Source organism: Euprymna scolopes, chromosome 31 (assembly GCF_053919585.1).
Source record: "Euprymna scolopes isolate OS-2025 chromosome 31, ASM5391958v1, whole genome shotgun sequence".
Taxonomy (NCBI): domain Eukaryota; kingdom Metazoa; phylum Mollusca; class Cephalopoda; order Sepiida; family Sepiolidae; genus Euprymna; species Euprymna scolopes.
The window spans coordinates 35,893,492-35,917,674 of NC_136512.1; positions in this window are offsets into that span (position 1 = coordinate 35,893,492).

Consider the following 24,183-nt stretch of genomic DNA (forward strand, 5'->3'; position numbering starts at 1 on the left):
TGAGTAAAGTAAAAATGAAATAGATAAACCTCATAATTTATTATACCATACCTGTTCACACTGAAATACTTATCACAATATTCTGTGGATCTATATTAAAAACCTTGTTAAACTTTGTGACATATTTCCATAACGAACACCCCATAATTTTATTATAACATATTTCTTCTGAAACATAATTATCAAAGTATATTTACGCAGATAGATATGAAAAGTCTTTATTAAAGTTTGTGCCTATTTCCATTCTATGGAGACCAGGCGCAAACGCAGACCCCACAATTTTATTATTACATCCCTATTTAAGTTAAAACATACTTATCAAAGTATCATTATGTACATCTATATCAAAAACACTTGTAAACGTTTTTTTTTTTAAATTTCATTAGGGACGAAAGACGTTAAGAGGAATTATAAAATGTTGGGGGAAGTTTTATTGAATTCTAAATAAATAAGGAGAAGCTTGTTATATATAGTATGATGTATAAGATTATATATGGTCTTTAACATAGTATTGAGATTCAGGGTATATGTATTATGGTTAAATAGGGGTGTATTTTTGCTGCGTGGTAATTTATTTTAACGGTTTGTGGGGTGTCTATTTTCTATGGAGTGGATAATTTTGATTTTGATTGGTGCCACCTAAACGGTAAATGGCGGCTATAAATTCGCTTATAATTTGGGGGAGGGTGTAAAACTAAAAGGTAATATGCGGCAATATATTTATAAGTGTATATATATATATATATATATATATATATATATATATATATATATATATATATATATATATATATATATATATACAGTGTCCCGCAAAGTTTACAATACACATTTGAAACTGTTATTTTTTGCATTTCTAGCTTCCAAATGGTAATGAAACTTTTTATAAACATAGAAAATGTATTGAAACTAAGATAGAAACGAAAAATAACAATTTAACACAACGCGAAGATAAAACTCAAAATTAGCACCGCAAAAGTTTACAACACATATTAAATTCATTAAATTTTTCAATAATTTTATGGCGGTTTTTCATGGTAAAATGCTTAGAAGCTTCTAGAATGTTCAGGAATATGCATAATGGATTCATCCAGATCCTATAATATCAGCTCCTAAGGTTGGTATGGTGGATCGAGATCTCAACGGATATTGTACCTCGGGGAGCGAGATCTTACTGATACTTGCAACTACTACTGTTCTCTTTATCTTTCTCTATATCCTTGTACCTTTCCTTAATCCACTTGTAAACCACCCACTACGTGTTTTCTCGTATCGTTCTTGTGTGACAACTGAGTCCCACAACAATTAGACATGGAAGTAAGCAATTAGTAAAAGTATTGCGTCATTCTTTATCTAATAACCGTATTGTAAGCAACCACTTCATGGGAAAGAATAAACAGATTGGTCAAGTGCTCAGAAAACGAATTGTAAGTCTTCATAAAAGTGGATTGGGATATAGAAAAATATCCAAACAGTTGATGGTTCCATTGAATTCTGTTGGAACAATAATTTTACACTGGAAGTCTCACAAATCAACCCTTCCTCCATTTGTGAGGCATACGGGTTAGTTGGTCTGCACGATTACAGTGTGATGTCACGAGCGTTACACTCACCGACAGGTCATACTCCGATACCAGACTTTTTAGGGTGTTTAGCCTCCGCTGGATTAACATCTCACTGGCTGCCTTAGTGCGGACTCTCGTTACTATTAAGTTTCAGATGGAAATGAATATGCAAGTAAGCCTCTAGAGTTTTGGTGTAACGTGCTTTGGTTGGATGAGACTAAAATTGACTTGTTTGGCACTCCAAAACCACCGAAAGTTTGGAGAAAAAGTACAGAATGCCAGTCAAAAATCACAATTCCAACAGTAAAATTTGGAGAAGGACCTCCCGATCTCAACCTTATAGAGAATTTATGGGGAGAATTGAAATTATGGGTTCATAGAAGAAAATTGGAGAGAATTTGTATGGAAGAATGGAATAAAATAATACAAGACACATGTAACAAGCTCTTAGGAGATTACTCAAAACGTCTGCATGCTGTAATCAACAATAATGGTTATGCTACAAAATACTAGATATTATTTTGAAAATGTGTTGTAAACTTTTATGGTGCTAATTATTGAGTTTTCTTTTCACGTTGTGTTAAATTATTATTCCCCCCACTGTTCCTATCTTAGTTTCAATATATTTTCTATGTTTATAAAAAGTTGCAGTATCATTTGGAAGCTAGAAATACAAAAACTGATAGTTTCAAATGTGTATTGTAAACCTTTGCGAGACACTGTATATAAAATCGAATCTTTATCTCGCTCTAACATTGATATTAAAAGCCTAGTTTTAATTCAAAAAGTATTAAAACTAACTTCATAATATACTCAGTCATGGATATGTGACTGACTAAATTTCAACTCTGTATACCAAATATTCAGAAATATTCAGAGAGGTGTTTGGTAGAGACTTTTTGCACACAAAGAGACAACTCCACTTATATATATATATATATATATATATATATATATATATATATATATATATATATATATCCGTGTGCTAGAACGTTTTCATCTTAAATTCTACGCAATTATGCAGAATATAGAAACTATGCATAAATAGAAATCAACGTAACACTGAAATGAAACCAAGCATCTAATAAGAAACCATACAAAAATGAATGAGCAATTAATGAACGCTCTTCAAATTAGTTAACCTTCATGCAGTCGCTTGCATATTCACGACCGAGGATATTAAAAAGTTCGTTTTAATAATTTTTAAGTATAAAAATGGCCTCCTTATTATTTTAGTTTGGTAAGTTTGTCACAAACTTACCATACTAGAATACTATAAACTTATTAAGAAAAACATTACTAAAAACTATAGAAAGTCAAACTCAGACATAATTAGAAAAATAAATGAAGACAGTAAGGCAATAACAGATGAACTGGAAATTAGCAACAGAGTAGGCAAAATAAGTAATAAAGAAGCATGTATACTCTTAAAAGATCACAAACCTGACTTTATTAACAAACCTACAACTAGACTTATTAATCCAACTAGACCCGAAATAGGTAGGATCAGTAAAAATATTCTGGACAGAATTAACAGCCAAATTAAATCTACATTCAAACTTAACATATAGATAAATACAAATGATACAATTAAGTGGTTCTCAAACATTCATAATAAACAAAGTTGTTGCTTTCTACAATTTGACATCGAAAACTTCTACCTCTCTATCACGAAAGAACTTTTCGGGGAGGTAATTGAATTCATTAAGCTTCTCTCTAATATCTCTGAGGATGAAGTTAAAATCATAAGTGCAGAAATTCTGTGCTGCTAATCGGAAATGAACAGTGGACCAAGAAAGACCAAATAGGTCAATTCGACGTGTCAATAGGCTCTTTGGATTCAGCTTAATTGACTGACCTAGTAGGTTTTGTATCTTATATAACCTAACTAGGATCATCGAAGTTGAAAACATCGGTCTATACAGAGACGACGGCCTTATGATTATAAAAGAATCTACCGGTCCTAAATCCGAGAGAATGAAAAAAAAATCAAGGATAAGGCCAAAAGTTGAAATTGTTTCTAATGTCAGAATAGTAATTTTTTTTGATGTAACATTAAATTTAAAGAAGGGGTGTTATGAACCTTATAAGAAGGATAACGCTAATCTCATCTATGTCAACCCACTATCTAACAACCCTAAATCCATTATCAAACATATACATAAGTCAATTAGCATAAGGATTAGTAACAACTTCTCAAACCAAAACACTTTTAACTCCCACAAAAATTTCTACAATAAAGCCCTTAAAGACAGTGGCTATAAAAATATACAACTAAGTATATCGAACCAATATCCCTAATAGCACAACCAAAATAAACAGAAAAAGGAAAATAATTTGGTATACGCCTCCTTATAATATGATGCTCAAAACTAACCTAGGCAACAAATTTTAAACCTAATCATATAATAATACTAATCGAAAAGCATTTCCTTCCACCAAAACACTCTTCACAAATTATTTAATAAAAACACAAATTAAGCTATAGTTGTAGTGATAATTTAGAAAAAAATAATAAAGACATAATAACAAAATATTAAATGGCAATAATAGAAATTCACCCAAAGTAAATAAATCATGCAACTGTAGAAGAAAGTTTGAATGCCCCCTTAAAGGAAACAGCCTAATAACTTTCTACTAAGGAAAACCCTGACAACAAAAAATATTATATTGACATGGTTGGCAATACATTCAGGGAAAGATATACAGGCCACAAATGCTCCTTTGAAAATCCAAACAATACGGGCAGAACATCATTATCCAAATACCTTAATGAGTTAATCGAACAGAGATTATCACCAATAGTTAATTGGTCTATCCTTAAGAGAGCTAACACCTGTTCGTCTATAAATTCACCTTGCTATCTATACCTTCTGGAGAAACTATTTATTATAACGTTCAGGTAGAGAGATAAGCTCCTAATCAAAAAACAAGAAAACTCTATTAATTGCAAACACTATAAGAAACACCTCCTTTCTAACCTCAATCTAATCTGAAGTCTTAAACACTACTTGAACACATACATAAAGAATAGCCGAATATACTATCGGCATACTCTCAATTCTTATATTGCTGTGAACAATCATACTCAGTATGGTTTTATTTCCTATATATCCCTTTCACGCCACCCTTAATTCGCCTATATTAAGTTTCTACCCCGATATACACCCTTATATAACCATTAATTACTATATATTTTTTATTTCAGAGAATCATCCATCTTTTACCATATATATTTTTTTATATATGAATTATGTATTTTTTTACACATGTCTAAATTTCTGCTTCCCGTACATATCACTATACCCATCCCTCACAACCTCATCTTAGTACTTTTCCTCCCCTTTAGTATATGTTTCAATTCTTGTATAACTAGATTTTAACTATATATAATTTCAATGAAGAAAAGGGCGTTAGACCCGATGACCTTTTTCAAATGACCATATATTTTTTTACCCCTTTTTTACCCCTTTATTATATATCTGTATATGCATAAATGTGTATTCTTTGGTATGCGTACTACATATTGAATGCTTTACATAACACATAAACTAATATGATAGAATTTAACACCTTTTTTAGCTCATTATAATAATACTAATAACTGCTTATTATTAATAATATGCGTATATTTTTGTATTTACATATCCACATAGATCTGTATACTTTTCAATGTACCCGATTAAATTTTAGATTGTCTTAATAATTTCTTAATAATTCCATAACAATTTTTAATCGCAAATTTAAACTTAAATATAATTCATTTTAATTTTAATATTATAATCCTATTTAATTAAATATATACTTATGCTTGTATAATAGTATCTCTGTACGTAGTTTTATTTCTGTAGATGTCCGCCTGTGTGTATTTATTATGTACGTACGTATATATGTGGGTGTATATGTAAATGTATTTGTTGATATATATATATATATGTATATATATGTATGTATATGTATGTGTATGTGTGTATGTCTGTATATATATTTATATATATGTATATATGTATATGTATGTGTATGTGTGTATATTTGTATGTATATCTATATTTATATAGATCTTGTGATTATATGTGTATCTATACATATAATTGTGTATTCTTGCGTGTGCGTATTTTCTTATATATATATATATATATATATATATATATATATATATATATATATATATACATACATATATTTACGTGTGTGTGTACGTCGCTTTTGCACCCGCATGTATGTATGTATGTATGTATGTATGTGTATATTTTGTGTGTATGTCAAGGTCGAACAACCGGTGCTCTTGAATTGTTCGCCTATTTTTGTCGTCTGCTACGGAGTATCTAATCTTTACTTGATCCGTATGTATATATACAGATGTATGTCTCGGTATGAATATGTCTGCTTTAGTCTATCACCCCATCCCTAACTTAACGTAACTCCTGATGTCAAATAATATACGTGCAATTTATTTTTTCTGACACGTTCAAAATCAATGTATAAACAGACCCTCATACACCCACTTTCCTGTACAATTTACAGTTCCAGTAAAATTATGGCTCACTTTAATCATTTCAGACTTATATCCTGTTGTTAAAATAATTTTGAATAATCTTCCAATAGGTTCTAATGCGATCTTTCTCTTTTTTATCTTATATTTTTTATATGCGAATTCTGTATTTTTTTAAATAATTTTTTTATCCTTTTTTATCCTCTTTTCTATCCTCTTTTATATCTTCTTTTTTTAGAGAGCTCGCAACTTTTTATGATCTTCTTATATTTTTTGAAGAGCTCCATTTTTTCTTTTTCAATTTCTTTCTAATCTTTTCCATTTTTCTTTTTGGCGTCGAGAGGTTCTGGGTCACCTGAAGAAGTCTCTTTGACTGAAACAGATGGCTATTTGTAGCGACCATATGTAACTGTTTAGCCTCAAATAATAAAAAAATATTTTGCTCTTTTTATTGACATTTTTAGTAAACAACCTCGTTGTCTTCATTAGTCCCGACTTTGAACACCTCAAAACTGAATATATATATATATATATATATATATATATATATATATATATATATATATATATATATATATATATATATATATATTATTGTTTTATGTGAAAGAATTCCAACAAAGTGCTCGATTACAAAGAAAGAATTTTTCAATATAAGAGCTTAATATTTATTTAAAACTATACAGAAGATCAGAAAAACATTGGTACCGTCAGTTTCAAGCCTAACATAAGGGGCACCAGTTAATGGTAAACAATGTTAGGCTCTCCTCAGCCATATTGTTTTCTGTTTGAGGAAAAACCCAGGACCGTACGCATTATCTATAATGATGCTAATTTTTATTAATTATAGCTTGTCTGTCCCTATTTCTATATATTTTATTTTAATATCAATTTTTCAATTTTTTATTTAATATACTTTTTAGTAATTATATGTTTAAATTTATTTTGTCCTGGCTCCGGTCTTAATCGATTATTCCTGACCAGTCCAAGGAAGGTAATTAATTTATCTTATTAATTCTTTAAACTTTTGGTCTCCTTTTTTTAATTTTAATAAAAGGTGGGTAACTCCTGAATCTTTGCTTTAATATTTTATTATATTTATATACGGTTTTAATTTTGATTAATTAAATCAGTATTCCATATGCTGTTATTTTTATGTTTGGTTACTATATATCTGGATATGTTTAAATGGTCTCAGGTTCTGAGTAATCTTATAGTCAGGGCATTCTTATATAAACTATTTTATTTACTGAATTGTAATGTCTATGGTTTCTATATATATATATATGTGTGTGTGTGTGTGTGTGTGTGTGTGTGTGTGTGTGTGTGTGTGTGTGTGTGTGTGTGTGTGTGTGTGTGTGTGTGTGTGAGTTTATGGTATTCTTTTATATAGCTGTAAAAATTCCTAACTCTTTAATTAAAAATTGCCTAAATATCGGTTTTCACTTTTGCTAAATTATTTAATGCGTTAATTTGACTGCATTTAGATTGATTTTTAAGAATTTCCAATACGTAGATTTTTTTAAATAATCTGTTTAAACGTCCGCACTGAATCCCTTAAGGCCTGTATACATAGGAGACAATCGCTCCTAATAAACTTGGAGAACCGAACAACAAACGAATACCCTACATAAAGGAAATTCTTAAAGAGCATTCTAAATGCAGTTAAATTAACGCATAATATATATAGCTGGTCCTTGCACTAAACTGACGTAAAATGCTTACGTCAAAAATTAAAGTTTTAAAATACAACCGAAAGCCCTTCCGTTATATCTTATTGCAGAGAGTTATTACGAAAATTGTCCAAAAGTGAGTGTACTTTTTTCCAAAAGACAAGGAATGTTTTCCATTTGAACACATGTAATTAAAAGCGTGAATTTCCTGCAGGAGAAATGCAGTAAATAAGAAATAGTTATGTTTTAAGTTTATTTATTACTAAAATTTGAAATTTAAAGTAGATAAAAAAATATGTGCTTTTTTTCTTTAAAAATATTTATTTAAGATAAATAATATTCATTTATTTGTTTTTACTATGTTGAATTTTTTCCTTTAATTGTATAATTTTTAAAATTTTCAGAGCAATATGCCTTGTTTGATGTGAACAAAAGTATAAAAAGGTTTTGTCACTCGTCCCTAGAGAAAATTTTGATCTATTTATTTATAATGCATGCTTTTATTAACAACTTACAACACAAACCATATAAGTTCTTTCATTATCATGGATTTATATTTAAATTATGTTTAATTCATTATCATGGATTTATATTTAAATTATGTTTAATTCATTATCATGGATTTATATTTAAATTATGTTTAATTCATTATCATGGATTTATATTTAAATTATGTTTAATTCATTATCATGGATTTTAATTTTTACTACGCTTTTGTTAACTATGCTTTAGTGAAAAAATAAAACAAGTCTTGTTAACGTAAATACCGGAAAAATAAAGTTGCAGTCTTTATAAACAAGTAGGTACTAACTATAAAAAAACAAGGCCGATAGCCATTAGTCGCGTGCTCTCGTGTAATGAATGAATGCGTGAATGTAGGATTGACATGAAATTCTTAAAGATAAACTAAAATCACCGAAAAATGGGCTGAAATGACTTAAATAAATAAAAAGTAAATGACTTAGAATGACTTTAATGAACTTAAGGATGAATAGAATGACCTTAAGAATGACTTGAATGTTAAAAAAATGACTGAAATCATTCAAAAACAACTCGAATGATCTGGAGAATTACATGAATGGCTTTGAGACTGACTGGTTGTGAAATGGATGGTCATTTTACATTAAATTAATACAGAAAAGTGATGTCTTACTTTATATCTCATTAAGTACAGACTTGTAGTAAGAACAGATACTACACTTTGATCTTGGCCAAGGGAGTAGAGGAGCTGGGTAGTGACAATTAGTATGAAGGGTTGCCCATACATTGACCAAGGTCTTATATGTGGGGTTGGTATTTATTTGCTCCCCCACCGAGCAAATAAGGCACAAGGCATGAGGAGTGAAGGGGAAATGGGGACCATCTCCCTGGGGAGTAGGGGAGCTGGATAGTGACAATTGGTATGAAGGGTTTCCAATACATTGACCAAGCTCTTATATGTGGGTTTGCCCCCACATATGGTATTTGCTTGCAGTATCTTCCGGAACAGATACTACACTTTGATCTTGGCTAAAAGACAAAGAAAAAGGTATTTATTTGCTCCCCCACCAAGCAAATTAGGCACAAGGCCGATTTTTAATGTGAGGAGTGAAGGGAAAATGGGGACCTACTCCCTGGGGAGTAGGGGGGGGGCTAGATAGTGACAATTGGTATGAAGGGTTTCCACTACATTTACCAAGGTCTTATATGTGGGGTTGCTCCCACATATAGTCTTTGCTTGCAGTATCCGCCGGAACAAATACTACACTTTGATCTTTGGCTAAAAGCCAAGAAAAGCGGTATTTATTTGCTCCCCCACCGAGCAAATTAGGCTCAAGGCCGATTTTTAATGTGAGGAGTGATGGGGAAATGCGGACCAACTCCCCGGGGAATAGGGGAGCTGGAATGTGACAATTGGTATGAAGAGTTGTCCCTACATTGACCAAGGTCTTATATGTGGGGTTGGTATTTATTTGTCCCCCACCGAGCAAATTAGGCACAAGGCCGATTTTTAATGTGAGGAGTGAAGGGGAAGTGGAGACCAACTCCCCGGAAAGTAGGGGAGCTCGATAGTGACAATTGGTATGAAGGGTTACCCCTACATTGACAAAGGTCTTATATGTGGGGCGACCCCCACATATAGTCTTTGCTTGCAGTATCTGCCGGAACACTTTGATCTTGTCGAAAAGGCCAAGAAAAACTTGAAAAGCTAAGAAAGCTTGTATTAACAACAGACCTTTGATCTTAACCAAAAAGGCCAAGCACGAAAGTGTTACAGACAGACCGACAGACCGACTGACAGATCCACCGATAGACCGACTGACCGACCGACGAAGTGACTTATAGAGTCGCTTGCACGCGACTAAAAAAAGATAGGCCAAGTTCATATAGATGGCGAGTATTTTTTTCCAGAGTTTTCATTTCGTCGTTTCACGTGTACGATGTAACTTGTTATGACTTGGTTTTTTTATTTCGGTACTTATACAGAGAAGGTCCATCTATCCAGCGCGGCCTTAGCCGAGATTGAACTCACTACACGAGTTTGTAGCGTAATTCAAATCTTGTCGGTAGCTAAATAATTGATGCTTCGCCAGGGCTATCAAGGGTATTTTTTATTGTGACACCATCACTAGACGAGGTGCCTACCACGGCTTAAGAGAGTCCGAGCTAACCACGAGAGTAGGATAGACCGCGCCAGTTTCTCAACCTGATATTTTTTACCTCGCGTGAAGGTATTGTGTTGAAATAATAACATTCTTATTCAGAAACTTATTCTTAACATTGAGAAGGGAAGGGTGTTTTGTAACCATTTTGATTTTCATCTAATAATTGAATAAATTAAAGACACCGTAAAACTTTATATTAAATTAAAAATTTTACCAAAAATAGCACGGTGCCTTTTCTGCATAACCCCGTTATTTCTTGTAAAAACATGTTTTTAGTCAATAAAAAGTTTAGGAACAATTTCGACACTCATTTCACTAATTAATTTATGTTACTGAAACAAGAATTTAATTTATTTATTTGGTGTAAATAAGCTTTATTGAAAAGAATATCCAGCATGGCGCAAACTCTAAGATATTATTGTACTACCTTTTGACAGAACAGATCCTAGCCTGAAGGCAAAGAAAGTGTATTTTAGTTCGAATTCCACGTTCGACACAACAGCGGCATCAGATGCAATTTTTTAATTATCGCATTGCATTTTTGATGATCCTATGTTTTTAGAAGGGGTGGAGGGTGATAACGTACGGACATAAAACATTGTCTTCGCGTATTCTTCTTTTTCTGTTTAAATTATTATTTTATCATTCATGGTTATTTTATTTAATTCCTTCAGCTTTTCCTCTTTTTCTCTCTCTTTTTTTATTTTCTTTTGTTTATATTTTTTTAATATTCGTTTTTTATTCTGTTTTTTTTTTTTTATCTTTGTTTTTCCCCCAAACTATCCGTCCCCCGATTCGCAATTTATGCAGCTCGCCCACAACTGGCGCACGATATTTGTTTCTGTCAGTTTAATGGAATAACTAATGGATAATTTTCCGAATTATCCGGAACCGGACAGTTCCCAAGAGAAGGCAGAGGATGAGATGAGAAGAAAAAAAAAGAAAAAAAGAAAAGGAACCGATATAGAGGGGGAGAGGGGGTGGAAGATCCGGTTTACATTGTCATGACTCTATCATGAACCAACAACGATTATAATAACAATAAAACATTGTACCAACACGCCCACAAGTATAAAAAAAAGATCCGCTAAATCGTTTAACAAAAGATAACATACATTATCAGAAGTTTTGGCGATTATTGATTTCTCTTTCATCTATTTTATTTACCACGCCTCATATTTCGATTGTGTTCGATCAATTTATAATCAGTGATTGGTTGGTTCGTAGCACTCTGTTTAATACCGTTGGAAGCAGCAGCAGCACCCCCTAAGATCTAACTGTTCCTCACCGAAGAAAAAAAATATATACTAAATGCCCAAATACGGTATCCAACCAGGAACTTTAGTTGTTACGCTTAAAACTCAAACGGCTAAGCTATCACAACCGACCTAAGAAGGAATTTAAAATGGAACTATATTAGTGGGGCAGGCTATCTCAAAATTCCATTAGAATCTTTCACTTAGTGATAAAAGCACCAAAATTGGCACAAATGACGTCCAGAACATACATTAAAAAAAAAAACATTATCCATCAGAAAATTCAAGATGGCTGCCAGTTTTCAAGAAGCAAACCTGACAAATTTCAATTTTGGTGCTTGTATCACCAAGTGAAAGATTGTTTCAGCAATCTGTCCCACTAATAGGCGAACACATTGCCGAACATAGAAACAGTAGCAGAACTCCCCTCCCAATTCCATACTCATAACCTAGGTAGGAACAGTGGCAGTATCGTAGTGGCAGAGCTATTCAGCTAATCGAGTTTTGATGAAAATCCAAAAGGAGTCGGCATTGGAATACATTGTTGTCTGCTTGTCTCTGCCTCTGTATCTTTAAGCAAAGACGTGTCCGATCCGTGAATCAATGGAGTGAAAGTAGCAACGTTGCTTCTGGGTCATTCCTTTGCTTGTTCTGGGTCAAATCTTTCCCGACTACGTATGTAATAACTAGGGCTATGATAAGAGAATATTCTTTTCATTATTTTGACTCTCGAGTATATATCAGTTAATATCTGATATGTTTTAGATAGTCATGTGGTTCTCGGTTGATTAACTGTGTCTAACTGCGTTGGATATATACTCGAGAGTCAAAACAATTATACGAATATTCTCTTGTGATAGCCCTAGTAATAACTTTGCCTTACTGTTCTTGGTGCTGGGGTTTAAATTCGCAATTCCGCAGGTTAACGCATAGTTGTGATCAAAAAAGCAACTTGAATTTGTGGACCTTGTATGCGTGTTTTTATCTGTCTTCTTTATTTCTGCAAAAATAAAATCTATGATAATTGCTCTCGAGTTTTAAAGTACGCTATAGGTGGAATATTTTTTGTTTGTTTTTGCTTATTATTATTTTTTTAATATATCTATCTCATATTGTGTCTAGTACTGCCAGATTAGGCTGTTTTAAGATATCAAATTCTAATGCACTAAACATTATTGTTGTTGTTGTTGTTGTTGTTTTTTCCTTTGTAAAACCCAATCACGTTTTGCAAAGCCAGAAAAAAAAACAACAATTTTATTCTACTAAACAACCAAACTAAACACTATGAATAAATATTTAAAGATATAAACAAACTTGAAGCATACATTGTTTTGCCAAAATGATCGGACTCAATATTAAATAACTCGAAAATGGTTCATATGCTCTCAAACAAAATAACCTAACCAAACTCATTTTGTGTATTTGTTTGTTTGTTTGTTTGTTTGTTTGTTTGTTTGTTTTTCTTATATTAACTCCAAACAAGGAATGATGCCATTGGGACATAAGAGATTAATGTGGATTAGGGAATAGATTAATATAAACATTTTTAGTGGAGAATGTGCAGAGAGATGTTTGTTCACATAACATTTAAATTTCTGCATATTGGTGCAGTTGGAAAAACAGAAATCAGTGAGAGAAGCGCAAGTTGCTAGAAAGAAGCTATTAGAATGGAAAACTTTCCAGCACCTGGGAGTCTTTACAGTGAAGGATGGGATTCTGCTTATTGTAAGTTTTAAGAGGCACAATGCATCAACTTCGTCGGAGTACTTTTTTGAAGTATTTGTAGAACAAGCGCAGACATGCAAAATTATGGCGATGGGATATGAGTTGAAGGTTATCAGGCAGTTAGGAACAAACAGTAGAACCCCGGGATGTGGCATAAACCCGTTCCGGGGTTGGTGAAATCGCCGTATGGCGGGGCATAAGCACAATTTTATACAGTACATATTAAAAATTAGTAACAAAATACAGTACAGTATATAATCTAAGTGTATATAATATAAATCCAAGTGTATATAATCAAATAATATTATAAATAAAATCGTGAGGCGAGGCAAATACCGTAACCAGGGTCGAGAAAAAACGTCGTATTCCACATCGTACCCTGAAAATTTGTCCAAATCTTTGTGATAATATCCAGTAAGATATGCTCAAAATATTGCAACACAGATTAAACCGTAAGGAAAGCAGGCGTGGAATATTGTTGTGTTGTCAGAACGGGGGTCTTGATTCTTTGTAGTTGTAATCTTCTATTTAACTCAAGACCCATGCGTAAAAACACAGTGGAGATTTACTGACTTTTAAAGGTTTTATTTAGATAAGGGTTATTTATAGAAGAAGAAACCAATCTTATTTTAATTACTTCTTGTTTTGTTTTTAGAGAGAAATATATATATATATATATATATATATATATATATATATATATATATATATATATATATATATATATATATATAGAGAGAGAGAGAGAGAGAGAGAGAGAGAGAGAGAGAGAGAGAGAGAGAATTATATTTAGGTTCTCTTTACATTTTCAGAACGCATGTTGTCTCAAAGCATGTGATGTAATTTCTGTCATATCATCCGACACTTGCATTTTTAGCGCGCTTTTTCTAGGAAGGCAATCTTTGACCCCCTCGCTCCAATCATGCTAACCGCATGTAGTCTATTTCCATTTGCTGCCAGGTTATCCTGACATGTACTTATGTAACGCTCATCAAAATCCATACTAGTTAACATAATTTATATTTGCTGACGTAGGCCCCCCCCATATATAACAACCAAACTTCGTCGCTTTGTCGCAAAAGCCGCAGTTACACATGACCACGGCAATTTTATCACCACAGTTTGTTGCACACGTATTTTTTGACGTGCGATACTATCGACATTGATCCCGCCTTCGAGTGTTAGGAAGAAAATAGAAAACATGAAAAGTATAACAAAGAAAGCGATATTACGTTATAGGAAATGGTGTTATGAAACGACAATGGATAAGAATTTGTTCACTAACGCACACAAAGGAAAGCTGAAGTGGGCTTGTAATCAAGGTGTGGCAGATGACGGGAACAATAGGATTGGATATGTATCTTTAGAATAATTTTTAAGAGTAGCAATGAGTTTTACGCCAGTTTCAAGTAGTTTGCAGACAGCCTGGGGTTTGCGATATTCCACGACAGTTCCAGTTGACGACAGTTGTGAGTCAGACACAGGCAAGTCTTACCTTGGACCAGGTCAGAAGGGCTTTGTGAGATTGAGATGAACTGACGTCAACTGACGATATCAACCTCGACAGAGAAACTAAGATATGGATATTAGTGCTTAGAGGGTAGTTTCCCACGATGGTGTCATACACGAACCCAGAGTTTTCCTTTTGAGGTCTTTTATTTTTTCATACTTGTGAATCCGTGCGATCCCTATCGGTGGCCAACAATGTGAGAGACGACGACACGGACAGAATAGAAAATATGGAAGATAAATACATAGCACACAACGATGGAGTCGGCGATGTTTGCAAGAGAGGGACGACGTGGTGGTGCAGATGACGCTGGGGAGTACTCTGAAGAACATTAACCGTCTTGGCACTCTACATACATTATCCCAAGCAAATTCACGTCTATAGCTCAATACAGACATATTTTCACCTCGGCTAACTGTCATCTTTTCATTTTTCTTTTTGTTTTAGGAGATAGTTCATTGATAATTAAACTTTAAGCTATTTGTACCTTAAATATACATAGTTTGTTTTTTTATTTATTTATTGAATTCCAGATCATGCTTCGGACAGAGAGAAAGAGAGAGAAAGTTAACTGTTACGATCTCGTATTATTTTGCATATGTTCTGTCAGTTTACAAAAAAATTACTAAAAAGTATTATGTAGCAAAACACTGCCAATACAACAAATGTTTCATCATGCGGCGGAGATTAGAGAAAGAATCAATCACCACACTGTTACTCAAGAGAGATGAAACCTTAACAAAAAAAAAAGGAACTGAAAAGTGCGTCAATAACACCGATAAATCATTATTCCGACAAAAAATATCTTTCTAAGCCTCTCTCTCCTCTGCACTTGAGCACGTGGTACAACAGTATAAAAGATGGTTTGTTAATTTTAACGCATCTAAAACTAATAACCAATGCTGTGACCCCCACTTGGTCTAAATTGAAATAAATCATGTCTCGATGAAGCACTCTGCTTTGAAAAGTTTCTGAGATTGACTTTCTCTTCTGACCAGAAATGGAAGACTTGCATCAAATTTGCTGCCAACATTGCTGGAAAAATGGTTAGACCATCTTGTCGCTTCAGAAGACATCTTCATCACAACGCAATCCTCTACCTGTATAAAAGCCAAATACGCCGTAAGACGAGATACTGTTGCCACATTTGGGCAGGAGCTGCTCAGAGCATCGTTTCCTGCATTGACAAGTTTCAAAATCGGCCTAGAAATCTAATAGGTAATATCTTTTTCTCCTCCTACAACCTCTTTCTCACAAAAAAGACGTTGCGAGTCTATCTCTGCTCTGTCGTTAATTTCGATGCAAAGGCTATAGGTGATAGTGTAAATTGGGTATAATTTAATTATTTATGGGGACATCTCAACAAGAACCTGTTTACATTGGATTTGAAGGCTATCATGCTGTATTCAACCGGGAAGCAGGCCAGCGGAATAGTATTCCATAGGCAGGGAGTTTTGGGAAAAAAACTTTGTTCATTAAATATGCGTTTAGATTTAGGCACAGATGCAGAATGGGGGAAATCGTATATAGTGGTTGTAGCTAGTCGAGTATTTTTGTGAAAGTTTGGGAAGGGGGACCATAGTTTTGAGTTCAGTCGAGCACTTGCCATGAAAATAGCGAGAGAGCAGAGACAGGCTCACAACGTCTCTTCTTACAAAAGAGGTTGCAGAGAAGAGAAAATGGCATCACCTACTAGGTTTCGAGGCCGGTTTTAAACTCTACAAAGGCAGGATAGGACGCGCTGAGCAACTTCTTGGCTCTGCTTGCGAGTGTAAACGCGTTCATAGTTTTTTTAACAAGGACTGAGTTCCTTTAGTCTTGGTATTGTGTTTTATGATTTTTAATTTTTTTAATTGACTCACAATTTGTAGAAATAAGACTCACTTTTTATACATTAGTAGTAAGTCATGAAAACTGTTGCACGAAAGGAAAAAAAACCTTTATATATATATATATATATATATATATATATATATATATATATATATATATATATATATATATATATATATATATATATATATATATATATCAACAACGAAAAGGTTTATGTAATTACCTACATCATTTGGCATAGGTCGAAGTAAGCTGGACAGTGACTTCAGGGGACGGATGAGAACAATGTAGCCTTCAAGCTTATTGATCAGTGTTTGAATCAAATCGTCTAGCCGGGACATTTCTTTGTATGAAAAAATAAGCCATTGTTTATGATTGCTACAGTGGTATGCAACTTAATAAATGACATTTTACAACCAATCGCCATCACAGAAATTGAGGATCCGATTTCCGAAAAGGAAAAAAGCATTGAAAGCCGTGAACTACTTCTAAGAAGTAGCATTTGTATGTGTGTATATGTGTGTCCGTAAATCTGTATGTGTATATGTATATGTGTCTGCATGTGTGTGCGGTATTGTTGGCGTCCTTCTGTCTAGATAGACGATGGAGAATCGCGCCTGAAGGTTGTCATGAGTGGTGGCAACAGTTGCTGTGACTGAGCAGACTGATACTGGAGCACAGAGTCTGTTGCACTTCCCGCAGGGATACCCTCTGTCATGATCTGCCGATGCTGCTGCTGATGCTATCCTTTTTCGCTTGCCTCTCTTCTCCTCCCACTGTTCATCTCTTCTCTCCTCGCTCAGTCGTACACATTTCTGGACTTTGACCCTCCAGGAGTCACGGTCTGCTGCATAGGATTCAAGGTCAACAGGGTCGATGTTGCCGGATTTGAAGTCCCTTTTGCACACGTCCTTAAATCTGAGAAATGGTCTACCGGTTAGTCTATTGCCAGCTAAGAGCACGCCATACAGGATGTCTTTTGGGATTCGGTTATCCTGCATGCAAACGATGTGCCCCAGAAAGCGCAGACGTCTCTGGGAGACGAGGGAAAACATGCTTGGAAGATTTGCTTTGGCAAGAACGTCTTTGTTTGAAACACAGTCCTGCCATGTAATGCCTAAAATCTTTCTTACATTGCGCAGATGGAAGGCTGTGCTCTTGATGCTTGTAGAGAGTCCATGTCTCACTGCAGTAGAGTAATATGCTGAGGACCCAGGCTTGATATATCCTCATCTTTGTGTTTATGGTCAGCATGGTGTTACTCCACACTGTCTTTGTCAGGCGGGCCATAGCTTTGCTGTTTTCCCAATGCAGGTGTTTAGCTCAGCGTCCAGTGAGAGGTTGTTGGAAATAATGTGTGATCGCCAATAGATATGTAGGGGACGTTGCTGTCATCTTGAGCCATGACATTTGTTTTCTTGAGGCTTATTGTAAGACCAAACTCGTTGCAAGCATGGGCGAGGCGTTAAATGAGTTGTTGGAGGGCTTCCTCAGGATGAGCCACTAATGCTGCATCATCTGCGAACAGCATTTGCCTAATGAGGGCCATGCGGACTTTAGTTTTGCCACATAGACAGGCCAGGTTGAAAAGGCTTCCATCTCCTCTTGTGCGAATATAGACGCCAACTCCAGATTCATGAAAAGCGTATAGTAGCAGAAGTGAGAAAAATATGCCAAAACGAGTTGGAACAAGAAAACAGGCCTGTTTTACACCACTGAGGATAGGAAAAGATTCTGAAAGTGATTCATTGAATTTGACGGAACCCTTCATGTCTTCATGAAAAGAGGTTATCATTCTTCGAAGTTTTTTGTAGTAGCACATTAACAAGAATGGCATCAATATTCGAATCTGTGTTCTTCTTGATAAGCTCCTCTTTATTGAGCACATTTGTAAAATTTTTACCATGATTTTTGGGTAATGTTTAACCGGAACCCCAATCTTAGACAATAGGTCTTTCCTTCATACCGAACCAACTGGGATTTGCAAAGATGCAATAAGAATATCTTCTCTACATCCTGTTGATCCTCTTTCGTTTCCAGAAACAAGATAGTGCATTTTCTGCAGCTTTTCAACCAATTCCACCTTTGTCAACCGGACCATTAAATAACCTTTTCCACAGACCGTCTTCACCACTGCCCATTTTCAGAATCGTCTCCATATTTCTTCGGTACGCAAAAGCAGTAATTTGCCGAAATACTTGAGGTGTTCTATGTCTTTTAACAGCAACAACAATGCATTTCTTTCAGTTGTCTACACAGAAAACTTGTCTCCTGAACGCCTTGCCGTTCATCTTTTCATACATTTTCTATTTTGCCACATTAGCATTTCTCACGTGATCTCTTGCGTGGCCGTCATATATATTTTGATGCTCTATCCGTCACCATGTTTTTTTGACTCTCTATTGGTAATTCTACTTTTCAACTTCCTACATAGTATCCCCGTAAATTTGATCCCTATTAGCAGCCCCTTACGACCTAGTGGCACTGTGCCTTGTTTAAGGTGAATAAGCAATTAGAAAAACAAAACAAAACAAAAAACAATCACGAGGTGTCGCGGCCCATGAATGGAAAAGCGACGCTAGAAGAAGGAAGATCAGTAATCGCGCATGTATGTAAAAAGACTTTTTTTTTTTTAAATATTTTTCTTGATCACTCACCTACAAAAACGCACATGTGCAAAAGTTATGTAAAAGATATTTGCGAACTGTTTGTGTACCGTGACAGGGAGACTTCAAAGATGATCTAATATGAGATGTACAGGGTGGAACGATAAAAATGTCGTCCTAAAGAAAACAACACTACAGCTTTATTTTAAAACTTTTATTGCAAAAAAATAAATCAATTTAGTGACGATTATGTAATGAAAATCTATTCAATGTCGCCGCTTTTAGCCTTAATCACTGCCTCCATACAGATCCAGAACTTTTCCACAAGCAGCGGCAGGAGCTCGGCGAATACTCGGCCGATGACGGCGATCAGGCTGGCTTTGGTGTTGTGGGAGGTCATGTTGGTGATGTTTTCGACGTATGACTAAACGAAGTAGTCCAGCAGGTTCAAGTTGAGGGAGGACGGGGCCAGTGAGAGGATACAAAGTCGTAGCACTCCTTCTGAAGCTAAGCCTGGGTCACTTTGGACTTGTGGACCGGCACTGAGTCCTGCTGTCATACTCAGGGTCTGCCAGCGGCCACCTGATGGCACCAGGGGATCACTACTCTTCAGCACATCCAGGTACACTTTAGAGTTGATTTTCAAGCCGACTTCGAAGATGTGAGATGGCATGGTGTAGCCCTCACTTGAAACCACTCCAAAGACCATAACCGTGGCCAGAAACTTTGTTTTCATCATCCTGGGCTCGTCCTTGTTATTCGTGGCAGTCCAGCGATGCAGTTTGAGGGTGCTTGCGATGGTCCGGTTGTCATAACTTGGATCGGTAGAGAGCATAAGTTGTACAGCGGCGCATCTCCGATCTGGTTTGTTTAACATTGTGTCATTTTCAGACATGATAGAAGGTTGCTATCGCTCTTGGGATTTGTACGCAACTGGCCACAACTAGTAGATGGTCTGCAACAACAACAACAACAACAACAACAACAAATGTCGTCTTTTCTAGAGCGACAATTTTATCGTTCTACCCTGTACTCAGCCCTTTGAGAATCTACATGAACCGTGAGCACTAGGACGCCAAGAAAGGCAAGATATAATTCAATTGGAATGGAGTTGGGTAGAATGTAACATTAGTGCCTGTTGCGATAACACAAAATGATTTGCAATGGTGACACAAAGGAATGGAGAGTACTGGGCCTCTGGGGATACTTGCTATCACTCAGACCCGTGACAACGTGTTCCATAGACGATATGTTCTGTTCGTAGTAATTTCGTCTGATGTTAGATAGAAATTCTGAAAATATCATTGTTTATCATACACGGGAACATCGCCTGTTTATTCCAGTAAGCAATGACCGGCCATAATTCGTAAGAGCATATCTAGTCTGTAAGTAGTAGTAGTATCAGCAGCAGCAGCAGCAGCAGCAGTAGTAGTAGTAGTAGTAGTAGTAGTAGAGCTGCTGGTTAATCAGGGTGCTTGGCGTTTGTTATTCGCCTAATGACCCTCTCTGTATCGATCTGACGGAGCAATGGGGATGGGGCGACTTATTGATTAACAATCAAGCAACTTTGACTGGCGGCAAATGTTACCGATTTCGTTTGGTGGGAACTTTTTTGTTGTTATTGTTATTGTTGTACGTACGCCATTTGCCCTTCCTCTTCACGGTCGTCACCATCCCCAATCCCACATTCCCCTACTTTTTTTTTCCATTTCGTTTCTTATCCGTCTTTTCTTCTCTCTATAGCCGCGTCTGACCACCGGCACGTTCGTTTGAAAGACGAAGTTTACTTTTCAATCTTTGGGAAAAGTTTTATTTATAAGTTAGACAATATCGATTTCATTTGAGTCCCGCCAAAATGACGGCAAAACCTTATCGATATGCAATGGATTAGATGAAGAGACACAGGAAAAATCCAAACTGCTGCTGCTACTACTACTACTACTACTACTACTACTAGGAGGAGGAGAAGGTGATGGAGGAGGAGGAGGAGAAGGAGGAGGGGGAAAGGAGGAGTACTATGGCTAAATAGCGATTCTCGTTGACTAACCGAAGTTATACACTAGTCAATACTTAAGAACAGAAAAATTGTACAGATTCCCTTTTCATTAGCTACTATGTGGGGAAGTGATGACTAATAACACGGTGTTCCAAGTTCGTTCCACAAAAATCATTTTAAGTTGGGATATTGGCAACCTTCTCGTGGTCCCTCCCGTAAGTACCCGATGTCTTTCTAGAAATAATTCTGATCAGAAAATTATCGGGGAAACCAATGCCAACAATAGAATCTTCGGATTCATAGGATATGTGATGAGTTTCTATGTCGAGGTGTAGAGAAGGGCGCCAATATTTTCCTAGAAAAAACTCACTTACCTTTTATTTTCACATTATAAAGCTGAATTTTTAGCAAGGGGGGGTCATCAAGTACAATTTTAAGCCTTTAGTATGACCCGAACGAAAATCGAGTCTATCAGCAAACACTAACAATTATGTTAAATTGGCCGTCTATCTCTATCTCTACTATTATATAGCAAAAGTTGAATGGTTGTAAATTTGCGTTGAATTTGGGGGTATCAAAACCAAAGCAAAATATGATGAAAGTAAAAATAAAATAGATAAACCCCATAATTTATTATACCATACCTATTCACACTGAAACACTAATCACAAAATTTCTATGGATCTATATATAAAAAAAAAACTTGTTAAACTTTGTGACATATTTCCATTCTGTGGAGGTCAGGCGCGAACGAACACCCCATAATTTTATTATACCATATTTCTTCAAACTGAAACATAATTATCAAAGTATACTTACGCAGATAGATATGAAAAGTCTTTATTAAAGCTTGCGCCTATTTCCATTCTATGGAGGCCAGGTGCGAACGCTGACCCCACAATTTTATTATACCATCCCTATTTAAGTTAACACATACTTATCAAAGTATTCTTATGTACATCTATATCAAAAACACTTGTAAACGTTTTTTTTTTAATTTTTTAATTTTTTATTTCCATACTTTGTGGACCAGGCGCGAACGCAGACCCCACAATTTTAATGAGCCACAGTTCTGCCAGATCTGCCAGATCAAACATACCCATTCCTGAGGGTAGGAATTAGCAAAATGGGGGATTGGATTTTGCATGTAAAAGTATTTAATGAAACCACAAGTAAGTCACAGATCTTACTTGGTTAAAAAAAAGGGTGAGGTAAGGGGAATAGGAGGTAAAAGAAAAAAATGATAAAAAGATTTCACATGAATGGATAGTCCGGTGAAAGGTAAAAAATCCAAGAATAGTAAAATCCAAACACGGTCAAATTAAAAACTTCCAATCCAACAGGTAAGTTCCAAATGGTCCAAAACGATCCAAAAGGCAGAATTCCTTGGAAAAAATCACAAATGGAATGAGTTCAAAATCATTAAAAGAAAAGTTCAAATGTGCACAGAAAAAACACGTCTGCCAAGGCCGGAAGAATCAAGTAAATTAAGGTTTAAAAAAAAAAAAAAAAAAAAAAAAAAAACGAAAAAACGGTGAAAGTTTACATTTGGAAAGCAAGGTCAAAATTACCCAAACAAAAAGCGCGAAAGTTAGCGTTAATAATTAGGTCAACTTAAATACGTACGTGAAAGTCCCAGAATGAAATTAAGAAATACGAGTCAAGGAAACAGGTAAATGGCTAAGTTTATGAAATGGAGCGTCTATTATATTAAGAAGAGTAAAAAAGTGAATAAGTAGATAAAAAATAAAATAAGATAAAACAATAAAAGAAAAATAAATAAAAAAATAAAATAAAATAATTTTTTTTTAATTTTTAAAAATAAATAAAAAAATAAAAATAAAAAATAAATAAATAAAAATGAAAATAAATAACTTAAAAAAATTAAAAATTGAAAATTAAAAATTAAAAAGTTAAAAATTAAAAAAAAACTATATATACATATATACACACATACATACACATATATATACATATATATATACACAAACACATACATACATACATATACATACATACATACACACAAATGCACACATACATATACATATATACATACACGTATATACATATATATACATATATGCATACATATACAATAACACACACATATATACACATATATATATACAAACACATGCACGTATGCATATATATATGCGTATGTATATATATATATATATAATGCGTATGCGTATATATATATATATATATATATATATATATATATATATATATATATATATATATATATATATATAATGAGTAAGATGACTGATAATTTATAATTAAAATTGAAAATTAAAAATCTGTTTCATAAAGAAAAACAAACGTCTATGGAACATGTTGTCACGGGACTGCTTCTCTTCAGATTACAACGTGGTGTTCTGTAAAGCTAATACCAACATATTACTATCTAGAAGATTCCTCCACAAGTATTCGAAATTGATTCATAACATAAATCTTATCCTCGAGTGGAATTTGGTTTTGATAAGTGGTGAATATTTAGTAAAAAAAAAAAATGTCTAGAAAGACTTGTTGTCACTCTGTCTCTATGGAACACAAACTGCTTTTGCCAATGAGTAAGATAGAGCGCGTTCGAAATGAATGTTTCTGTTTAAAGCACAACTGCAAAATGATGCTTGACTTTTTCATTTTTAAACTTAAATTCAATCAATTACTACTACACAACCAGTAACACTAAACATATAAAATCAATCTTTGATACGACAGTGGTGCGTTCAAAATGAATGCTTCTGTTTAGAGCACAATTGAAGCATGATACTTGACTTTTGCATTTTAAACTTTGATTCGAGCCATTATATATTTATAAATAATTTTATAAAATCAACAGTAGGTTCTCTACAGTGCAATAT